Below are 9,542 nucleotides of genomic sequence, written 5' to 3'. Positions count from 1 at the left end.
CAGGGGTCCCCGAGCACAACCTTTTTCCATTTTCCCTGGGAAAGAAAACTCAGCAGTCCAGGTTGCTGATGTCAGTTTGTAGGGCTCCCTTGGGTGTATCAGGGCAGCACAAGTTTGAGGTGGGGACAACTTCGGTGTGGGGTCCATCCTTCGATATAAGGATTTTTTGCAGTCAGGGCCAGGGGACCATGGGCACATTCTTTTTCCATTTTCCCTGGGAAAGAAAACTCAGCAGTCCAGGTTGCTGATGTCAGTTTGTAGGGCTCCCTTGGGTGTATCAGGGCAGCACAAGTTTGAGGTGGGGACAACTTCGGTGTGGGGTCCATCCTTCGATATAAGGATTTTTTGCAGTCAGGGCCAGTGGGCCCCGGGCACATCCTTTTTCCATTTTCCCTGGGAAAGAAAACTTAGCAGTCCAGGTTCCTGATGTCAGTTTGTAGGGCTCCCTTGGGTCTATCAGGGCAGCACAAGTTTGAGGTGGGGACAACTTCGGTGTGGGGTCCATCCTTCGATATAAGGATTTTTTGCAGTGAGGGCCCTGCCCAGGGCCAGTGGCCCCCGGGCACATACTTTTTCCATTTTCCCTGGGAAAGAAAACTCAGCAGTCCAGGTTCCTGATGTCAGTTTGTAGGGCTCCCTTGGGTCTATCAGGGCAGCACAAGTTTGAGGTGGGGACAACTTCGGAGTGGGGTCCATCCTTCGATATACGTAATTTTTGCATTCAGGGCCAGGGGCCCCCGGGCACATCCTTTTTCCATTTTCCCTGGGAAAGAAAACTCAGCAGTCCAGGTTCCTGATGTCAGTTTGTAGGGCTCCCTTGGGTCTATCAGGGCAGCACAAGTTTGAGGTGGGGACAACTTCGGTGTGGGGTCCATTCTTCGATATAAGGATTTTTGCAGTCAGGGCCAGGGGCCCCCGGGCACATCCTTTGGCCATTTTCCCTGGGAAAGAAAACTCAGCTGTCCAGCTTCCTGATGTCAGTTTGTAGGGCTCCCTTGGGTTTATCAGGGCAGCACAAGTTTGAGGTGGGGACAACTTCGGTGTGGGGTCCATCCTTCGATATAAGGATTTTTTGCAGTCATGGCCAGGGACCCCCAGGCATATCCTTTTTCCATTTTCCCTGGGAAAGAAAACTCAGCAGTCCAGGTTCCTGATGTCAGTTTCTAGGGCTCCCTTGGGTGTATCAGGGCAGCACAAGTTTGAGGTGGGGACAACTTCGGTGTGGGGTCCATCCTTCGATATAAGGATTTTTTGCAGTCAGAGCCAGGGGCCCCTGGGCACATCCTTTTTCCATTTTCCCTGGGAAAGAAAACTCAGCAGTCCAGGTTGCTGATGTCATTTTGTAGGGCTCCCTTGGGTCTATCAGGGCAGCACAAGTTTGAGGTGGGGACAACTTCGGTGTGGGGTCCATCCTTCGATATAAGGATTTTTTTGCAGTGAGGCCCCAGCCATGGGCCAGGGGCCCCTGGGCACATCCTTTTTCCATTTTCCCTGGGAAAGAAAACTCAGCAGTCCAGGTTCCTGATGTCAGTTTGTAGGGCTCCCTTGGGTGTATCAGGGCAGCACAATTTTGAGGTGGGGACAACTTCGGTGTGGGGTCCATCCTTCGATATAAGGATTTTTTGCAGTCAGGGCCAGGGGCCCCCGGGCATATCCTTTTTCCATTTTCCCTGGGAAAGAAAACTCAGCAGTCCAGGTTCCTGATGTCAGTTTGTAGGGCTCCCTTGGGTGTATCATGGCAGCACAAGTTTGAGGTGGGGACAACTTCGGTGTGGGGTCCATCCTTCGATATAAGGATTTTTTTGAAGTGAGGCCCCAGCCCTGGGCCAGGGGCCCCTGGGCACATCCTTTTTCCATTTTCCCTGGGAAAGAAAACTCAGCAGTCTAGGTTCCTGATGTCAGTTTGTAGGGCTCCCTTGGGTGTATCAGGGCAGCACAAGTTTGAGGTGGGGACAACTTCGGTGTGGGGTCCATCCTTCGATATAAGGATTCTTTGCAGTCAGGACACAGCCCAGGGTCAGGGGCCCCTGGGCACATCCTTTTTCCATTTTCCCTGGGAAAGAAAACTCAGCAGTCCAGGTTCCTGATGTCAGTTTGTAGGGCTCCCTTGGGTCTATCTGGGCAGCACAACTTTGAGGTGGGGACAACTTCGGTGTGGGGTCCATCCTTCGATATAAGGATTTTTTGCAGTCAGGGCCAGGGGTCCCCGAGCACAACCTTTTTCCATTTTCCCTGGGAAAGAAAACTCAGCAGTCCAGGTTGCTGATGTCAGTTTGTAGGGCTCCCTTGGGTGTATCAGGGCAGCACAAGTTTGAGGTGGGGACAACTTCGGTGTGGGGTCCATCCTTCGATATAAGGATTTTTTGCAGTCAGGGCCAGGGGCCCATGGGCACATTCTTTTTCCATTTTCCCTGGGAAAGAAAACTCAGCAGTCCAGGTTGCTGATGTCAGTTTGTAGGGCTCCCTTGGGTGTATCAGGGCAGCACAAGTTTGAGGTGGGGACAACTTCGGTGTGGGGTCCATCCTTCGATATAAGGATTTTTTGCAGTCAGGGCCAGTTGGCCCCGGGCACATCCTTTTTCCATTTTCCCTGGGAAAGAAAACTTAGCAGTCCAGGTTCCTGATGTCAGTTTGTAGGGCTCCCTTGGGTCTATCAGGGCAGCACAAGTTTGAGGTGGGGACAACTTCGGTGTGGGGTCCATCCTTCGATATAAGGATTTTTTGCAGTGAGGGCCCTGCCCAGGGCCAGTGGCCCCCGGGCACATACTTTTTCCATTTTCCCTGGGAAAGAAAACTCAGCAGTCCAGGTTCCTGATGTCAGTTTGTAGGGCTCCCTTGGGTCTATCAGGGCAGCACAAGTTTGAGGTGGGGACAACTTCGGAGTGGGGTCCATCCTTCGATATACGTATTTTTTGCATTCAGGGCCAGGGGCCCCCGGGCACATCCTTTTTCCATTTTCCCTGGGAAAGAAAACTCAGCAGTCCAGGTTCCTGATGTCAGTTTGTAGGGCTCCCTTGGGTGTATCAGGGCAGCACAAGTTTGAGGTGGGGACAACTTCGGTGTGGGGTCCATTCTTCGATAAAAGGATTTTTGCAGTCAGGGCCAGGGGCCCCCGGGCACATCCTTTGGCCATTTTCCCTGGGAAAGAAAACTCAGCAGTCCAGGTTCCTGATGTCAGTTTGTAGGGCTCCCTTGGGTTTATCAGGGCAGCACAAGTTTGAGGTGGGGACAACTTCGGTGTGGGGTCCATCCTTCGATATAAGGATTTTTTGCAGTCATGGCCAGGGACCCCCAGGCATATCCTTTTTCCATTTTCCCTGGGAAAGAAAACTCAGCAGTCCAGGTTCCTGATGTCAGTTTCTAGGGCTCCCTTGGGTTTATCAGGGCAGCACAAGTTTGAGGTCGGGACAACTTCGGTGTGGGGTGCATCCTTCGATATAAGGATTTTTTGAAGTGAGTGCCCTGCCCTGGGCCAGGGGCCCCTGGGCACATCCTTTTTCCATTTTCACTGGGAAAGAAAACTCAGCAGTCCAGGTTCCTGATGTCAGTTTGTAGGGCTCCCTTGGGTCTATCAGGGCAGCACAAGTTTGAGGTGGGGACAACTTCGGTGTGGGGTCCATCCTTCGATATAAGGATTCTTTGCAGTCAGGACACAGCCCAGGGCCAGGGGCCCCTGGGCACATCCTTTTCCCATTTTCACTGGGAAAGAAAACTCAGCAGTCCAGGTTCCTGATGTCAGTTTGTAGGGCTCCCTTGGGTGTATCAGGGCAGCACAAGTTTGAGGTGGGGACAACTTCGGTGTGGGGTCCATCCTTCGATATAAGGATTCTTTGCAGTCAGGGCCAGGGGCCCTCGGGCACATCCTTTTTCCATTTTGCCTGGGAAAGAAAACTCAGCAGTCCCGGTTCCTGATGTCAGTTTGTAGGTCTCCCTTGGGTCTATCAGGGCAGCACAAGTTTGAGGTGGGGACAACTTCGGTGTGGGGTCCATCCTTCGATATAAGGATTTTTGCAGTCAGGGCCAGGGGCCCCCGGGCACATCCTTTTTCCATTTTCCCTGGGAAAGAAAACTCAGCAGTCCAGGTTCCTGATGTCAGTTTGTAGGGCTCCCTTGGGTCTATCAGGGCAGCACAAGTTTGAGGTGGGGACAACTTCGGTGTGGGGTCCATCCTTCGATATAAGGATTTTTTGCAGTCAGGGCCAGGGGCCCCCGGGCACAACCTTTGGCCATTTTCCCTGGGAAAGAAAACTCAGCAGTCCAGGTTGCTGATGTCAGTTTGTAGGGCTCCCTTGGGTCTATCAGGGCAGCACAAGTTAGAGGTGGGGACAACTTCGGTGTGGGGTCCATCCTTCGATATAAGGATTTTTTGCAGTCAGGGCCAGGGGCCCCCAGGCACATCCTTTTTCCATTTTCCCTGGGAAAGAAAACTCAGCAGTCCAGGTTCCTGATGTCAGTTTGTAGGGCTCCCTTGGGTGTATCAGGGCAGCACAAGTTTGAGGTGGGGACAACTTCGGTGTGGGGTCCATCCTTCGATATCAGGATTCTTTGCAGTCAGGGCCAGGGGCCCCCGGGCACAAACTTCGGCCATTTTCCCTGGAAAGAAAACTCAGCAGTCCAGGTTCCTGATGTCAGTTTGTAGGGCTCCCTTGGGTCTATCAGGGCAGCACAATTTTGAGGTGGGGACAACTTCGGTGTGCGGTCCATCCTTTGATATGAGTATTCTTTGCGGTCAGGGCCAGGGGCCCCTGGGCACATCCTTTTTCCATTTTCCCTGGGAAAGAAAACTCAGCAGTCCAGGTTCCTGATGTCAGTTTGTAGGGCTCCCTTGGGTCTATCAGGGCAGCACAAGTTTGAGGTGGGGACAACTTCGGTGTGGGCTCCATCCTTCGATATAAGGATTTTTTGCAGTAAGGGCCAAGTGACCTTGGGCACATCCTTTTTCCATTTTCCCTGGGAAAGAAAACTCAGCAGTCCAGGTTCCTGATGTCAGTTTGTAGGGCTCCCTTGGGTCTATCAGGGCAGCACAAGTTTGAGGTGGGGACAACTTCGGTGTGGGGTCCATCCTTCGATATAAGGATTCTTTGCAGTGAGGTCCCTGCCTAGGGCCAGGGGCCCCTGGGCACATCCTTTTTCAATTTGCCTGGGAAAGAAAACTCAGCAGTCCAGGTTCCTGATGTCAGTTTGTAGGGCTCCCTTGGGTGTATCAGGGCAGCACAAGTTTGAGGTGGGGACAACTTCGGTGTGGGGTCCATCCTTCAATATAAGGATTCTTTGCAGTCAGGGCCAGGGGCCCCCGGGCACATCCTTTGGCCATTTTCCCTGGGAAAGAAAACTCAGCAGTCCAGGTTCCTGATGTCAGTTTGTAGGGCTCCCTTGGGTCTATCTGGGTAGCACAAGTTTGAGGTGGGGACAACTTCGGTGTGGGGTGCATCCTTCGATATAAGGATTTTTTGCAGTCAGGGCCAGGGGCCCCTGGGCACATCCTTTTTCCATTTTCCCTGGGAAAGAAAACTCAGCAGTCCAGGTTCCTGATGTCAGTTTGTAGGGCTCCCTTGGGTGTATCAGGGCAGCACAAGTTTGAGGTGGGGACAACTTCGGTGTGGGGTCCATCCTGCGATATAAGGATTTTTTGCAGTGAGGCCCCTGCCCAGGCCCAGGGGCCCCCGGGCACATCCTTTGGCCATTTTCCCTGGGAAAGAAAACTCAGCAGTCCAGGTTCCTGGTGTCAGTTTGTAGGGCTCCCTTGGGTGTATCAGGGCAGCACAAGTTTGAGGTGGGGACAACTTCGGTGTGGGGTCCATCCTTCGATATAAGGATTTTTTTCAGTCAGGGCCAGGGGCCCGTGGGCACATCCTTTTTCCATTTTCCCTGGGAAAGAAAACTCAGCAGTCCAGGTTGCTGATGTCAGTTTGTAGGGCTCCCTTGGGTCTATCAGGGCAGCACAAGTTTGAGGTGGGGACAACTTCGGTGTGGGGTCCATCCTTCGATATAAGGAGTTTTTGCAGTCAGGGCCAGGGGCCCCCGGGAACATCCTTTTTCCATTTTCCCTGGGAAAGAAAACTCAGCAGTCCAGGTTGCTGATGTCATTTTGTAGGGCTCCCTTGGGTCTATCAGGGCAGCACAAGTTTGAGGTGGGGACAACTTCGGTGTGGGGTCCATCCTTCGATATAAGGATTTTTTGCAGTCAGGGCCAGTGGGCCCCGGGCACATCCTTTTTCCATTTTCCCTGGGAAAGAAAACTCAGCAGTCCAGGTTCCTGATGTCAGTTTGTAGGGCTCCCTTGGGTTTATCAGGGCAGCACAAGTTTGAGGTGGGGACAACTTCGGTGTGGGGTGCATCCTTCGATAGAAGGATTTTTTACAGTCACGGCCCTCCCCAGGGCCAGGGGCCCCTGGGCACATCCTTTTCCCATTTTCACTGGGAAAGAAAACTCAGCAGTCCAGGTTCCTGATGTCAGTTTGTAGGGCTCCCTTGGGTGTATCAGGGCAGCACAAGTTTGAGGTGGGGACAACTTCGGTGTGGGGTCCATCCTTCGATATAAGGATTCTTTGCAGTCAGGGCCAGGGGCCCTCGGGCACATCCTTTTTCCATTTTGCCTGGGAAAGAAAACTCAGCAGTCCAGGTTCCTGATGTCAGTTTGTAGGTCTCCCTTGGGTGTATCAGGGCAGCACAAGTTTGAGGTGGGGACAACTTCGGTGTGGGGTCCATCCTTCGATATAAGGATTTTTGCAGTCAGGGCCAGGGGCCCCCGGGCACATCCTTTTTCCATTTTCACTGGGAAAGAAAACTCAGCAGTCCAGGTTCCTGATGTCAGTTTGTAGGCCTCCCTTGGGTTTATCAGGGCAGCACAAGTTTGAGGTGGGGACAACTTCGGTGTGGGGTCCATCCTGCGATATGAGGATTTTTTGCAGTCAGGGCCAGGGGCCCCCAGGCATATCCTTTGGCCATTTTCCCTGGGAAAGAAAACTCAGCAGTCCAGGTTCCTGATGTCAGTTTGTATGGCTCCCTTGGGTGTATCAGGGCAGCACAAGTTTGAGGTGGGGACAACTTCAGTGTGGGGTCCATCCTTCGATATAAGGATTTTTTGCAGTCAGGGCCAGGGGCCCCCGGGCACATCCTTTTTCCATTTTCCCTGGGAAAGAAAACTCAGCAGTCCAGGTTCCTGATGTCAGTTTGTAGGGCTCCCTTGGGTGTATCAGGGCAGCACAAGTTTGAGGTGGGGACAACTTCGGTGTGGGGTCCATCCTTCGATATCAGGATTCTTTGCAGTCAGGGCCAGGGGCCCCCGGGCACAAACTTCGGCCATTTTCCCTGGAAAGAAAACTCAGCAGTCCAGGTTCCTGATGTCAGTTTGTAGGGCTCCCTTGGGTCTATCAGGGCAGCACAATTTTGAGGTGGGGACAACTTCGGTGTGCGGTCCATCCTTTGATATGAGTATTCTTTGCGGTCAGGGCCAGGGGCCCCTGGGCACATCCTTTTTCCATTTTCCCTGGGAAAGAAAACTCAGCAGTCCAGGTTCCTGATGTCAGTTTGTAGGGCTCCCTTGGGTCTATCAGGGCAGCACAAGTTTGAGGTGGGGACAACTTCGGTGTGGGGTCCATCCTTCAATATAAGGATTCTTTGCAGTCAGGGCCAGGGGCCCCCGGGCACATCCTTTGGCCATTTTCCCTGGGAAAGAAAACTCAGCAGTCCAGGTTCCTGATGTCAGTTTGTAGGGCTCCCTTGGGTCTATCAGGGCAGCACAAGTTTGAGGTGGGGACAACTTCGGTGTGGGGTCCATCCTGCGATATAAGGATTTTTTGCAGTGAGGCCCCTGCCCAGGCCTAGGGGCCCCCGGGCACATCCTTTGGCCATTTTCCCTGGGAAAGAAAACTCAGCAGTCCAGGTTGCTGATGTCAGTTTGTAGGGCTCCCTTGGGTCTATCAGGGCAGCACAAGTTTGATGTGGGGACAACTTCGGTGTCGGGTCCATCCTTCGATATAAGGATTTTTTGCAGTTAGGGCCCTGCCCAGGGCCAGGGGCGCCTGGGCAGAGCCTTTTTCCATTTTCCGTGGGAAAGAAAACTCAGCATTCCAGGTTGCTGATGTCAGTTTGTAGGGCTCCCTTGGGTCTATCAGGGCAGCACAAGTTTGAGGTGGGGGCAACTTCGGTCTGGGCTCCATCCTTCGATATAAGGATTTTTTGCAGTGAGGTCTCAGCCCAGGGTGGGGGGCCCCTGGGCACATCCTTTTTCCATTTTCCCTGGGAAAGAAAACTCAGCAGTCCAGGTTCCTGATATCAGTTTTTAGGGCTCCCTTGGGTCTATCAGGGCAGCACAAGTTTGAGGTGGGGACTACTTTTGTCTGTGTTCCATCCTTCAATATAAGGATTTTTTGCAATCAGGTTCCAGCCCAGGCCGGAGGGCACAGAGCTCCTGTCCAGCAGCACTCACCGCTGAGAAGGGCGAACTTGGCCATCTGCGACCAGACTGATGTGTTCTGGTTTCCTACCGCTTTTATCCTCTGCTGCTCTCTGCTGCCAGCAGATTATTCCATTCCTTAATGTTTGCCCATTAGCAGGGGTGGGCAAATTACGAAATTCGGCAGAAAGCGACATCCCCAAACCCCACAGCAGGACAATGGGCCTGGGCACCACCACAAGGTTCACTGCCCTGGGTCTGTGCTACCTCCTGCTGCTGCAAGGGCACATAAAATTTGGATGTTGTGGGCTCTTGGCTCACTCAAACTCGGGGCAGATGGACCCTTGTGCTCCGCGCTCCCTGGAGAAGCAGCCACAAGGAATCCCATCACTAAAGGAACACCACATCAGTTTTTACTGAGTCATTCTCCACCTGATAAAGAAAAATTCTTTTACAAGAAGCATTTTGTTTTTGTTGTCTTCTTTCCCTAATCTCCTGACACCCGCAGTTACAGGAACAAGTGGGAGGACAGCACAGCAGAAGCTGACTCTGACTCACTCTGTTTCCATCAACCCTTGTGCCACACCTCTGTTTTGGTAGTGCCAGTGTTGGTGACCCCTACACCATGAGAATTTTAGAGGGAAGATGCAGCAGGAAAACCCCAGAGTGGTAAAATCCCTCTGCAACCCAACACTGCAATAGTTGGAAAGTCCCTGTCTGCTCTTTTTAATTGGAATTCTTTCAGCAAGGACTAATTCTTGTGCCCTTCCTTACCTCCCAGCATTCCCAGGGAACACACAGCAAACCACCTTCGTTAAAACAGCAAAAGGACAGGAAAAGTCCTGAAGGAAAACTCCTGAAAGAAAACTCCTGAAGGAAAACTCCAGGATTTGTTACCCTCACATGAATACAAATCACTGTCCTTGAACCTGCCCCAAATGCTCTCATTTTCACACCCAAATTCCTTCCCTGGATAACAGAGCTGAAAATGCTCCAGAGGTCACTGAGGGTGGGATTTTCCACATCTGTCGCAGTTGAATTTGTACCCTGGGACTTTATCAACCAAGAAAAACATCAGAACAATATTTTTCCTTCAGGATGTTGTCCTGTTATCAGCCCTATCCCACCCTGTGCCTGCACCAAA

The sequence above is a fragment of the Lonchura striata genome, chromosome 30 (assembly GCF_046129695.1).
Source record: "Lonchura striata isolate bLonStr1 chromosome 30, bLonStr1.mat, whole genome shotgun sequence".
NCBI classification, from domain to species: domain Eukaryota; kingdom Metazoa; phylum Chordata; class Aves; order Passeriformes; family Estrildidae; genus Lonchura; species Lonchura striata.
Note: the sequence above shows the minus strand (reverse complement) of the source record.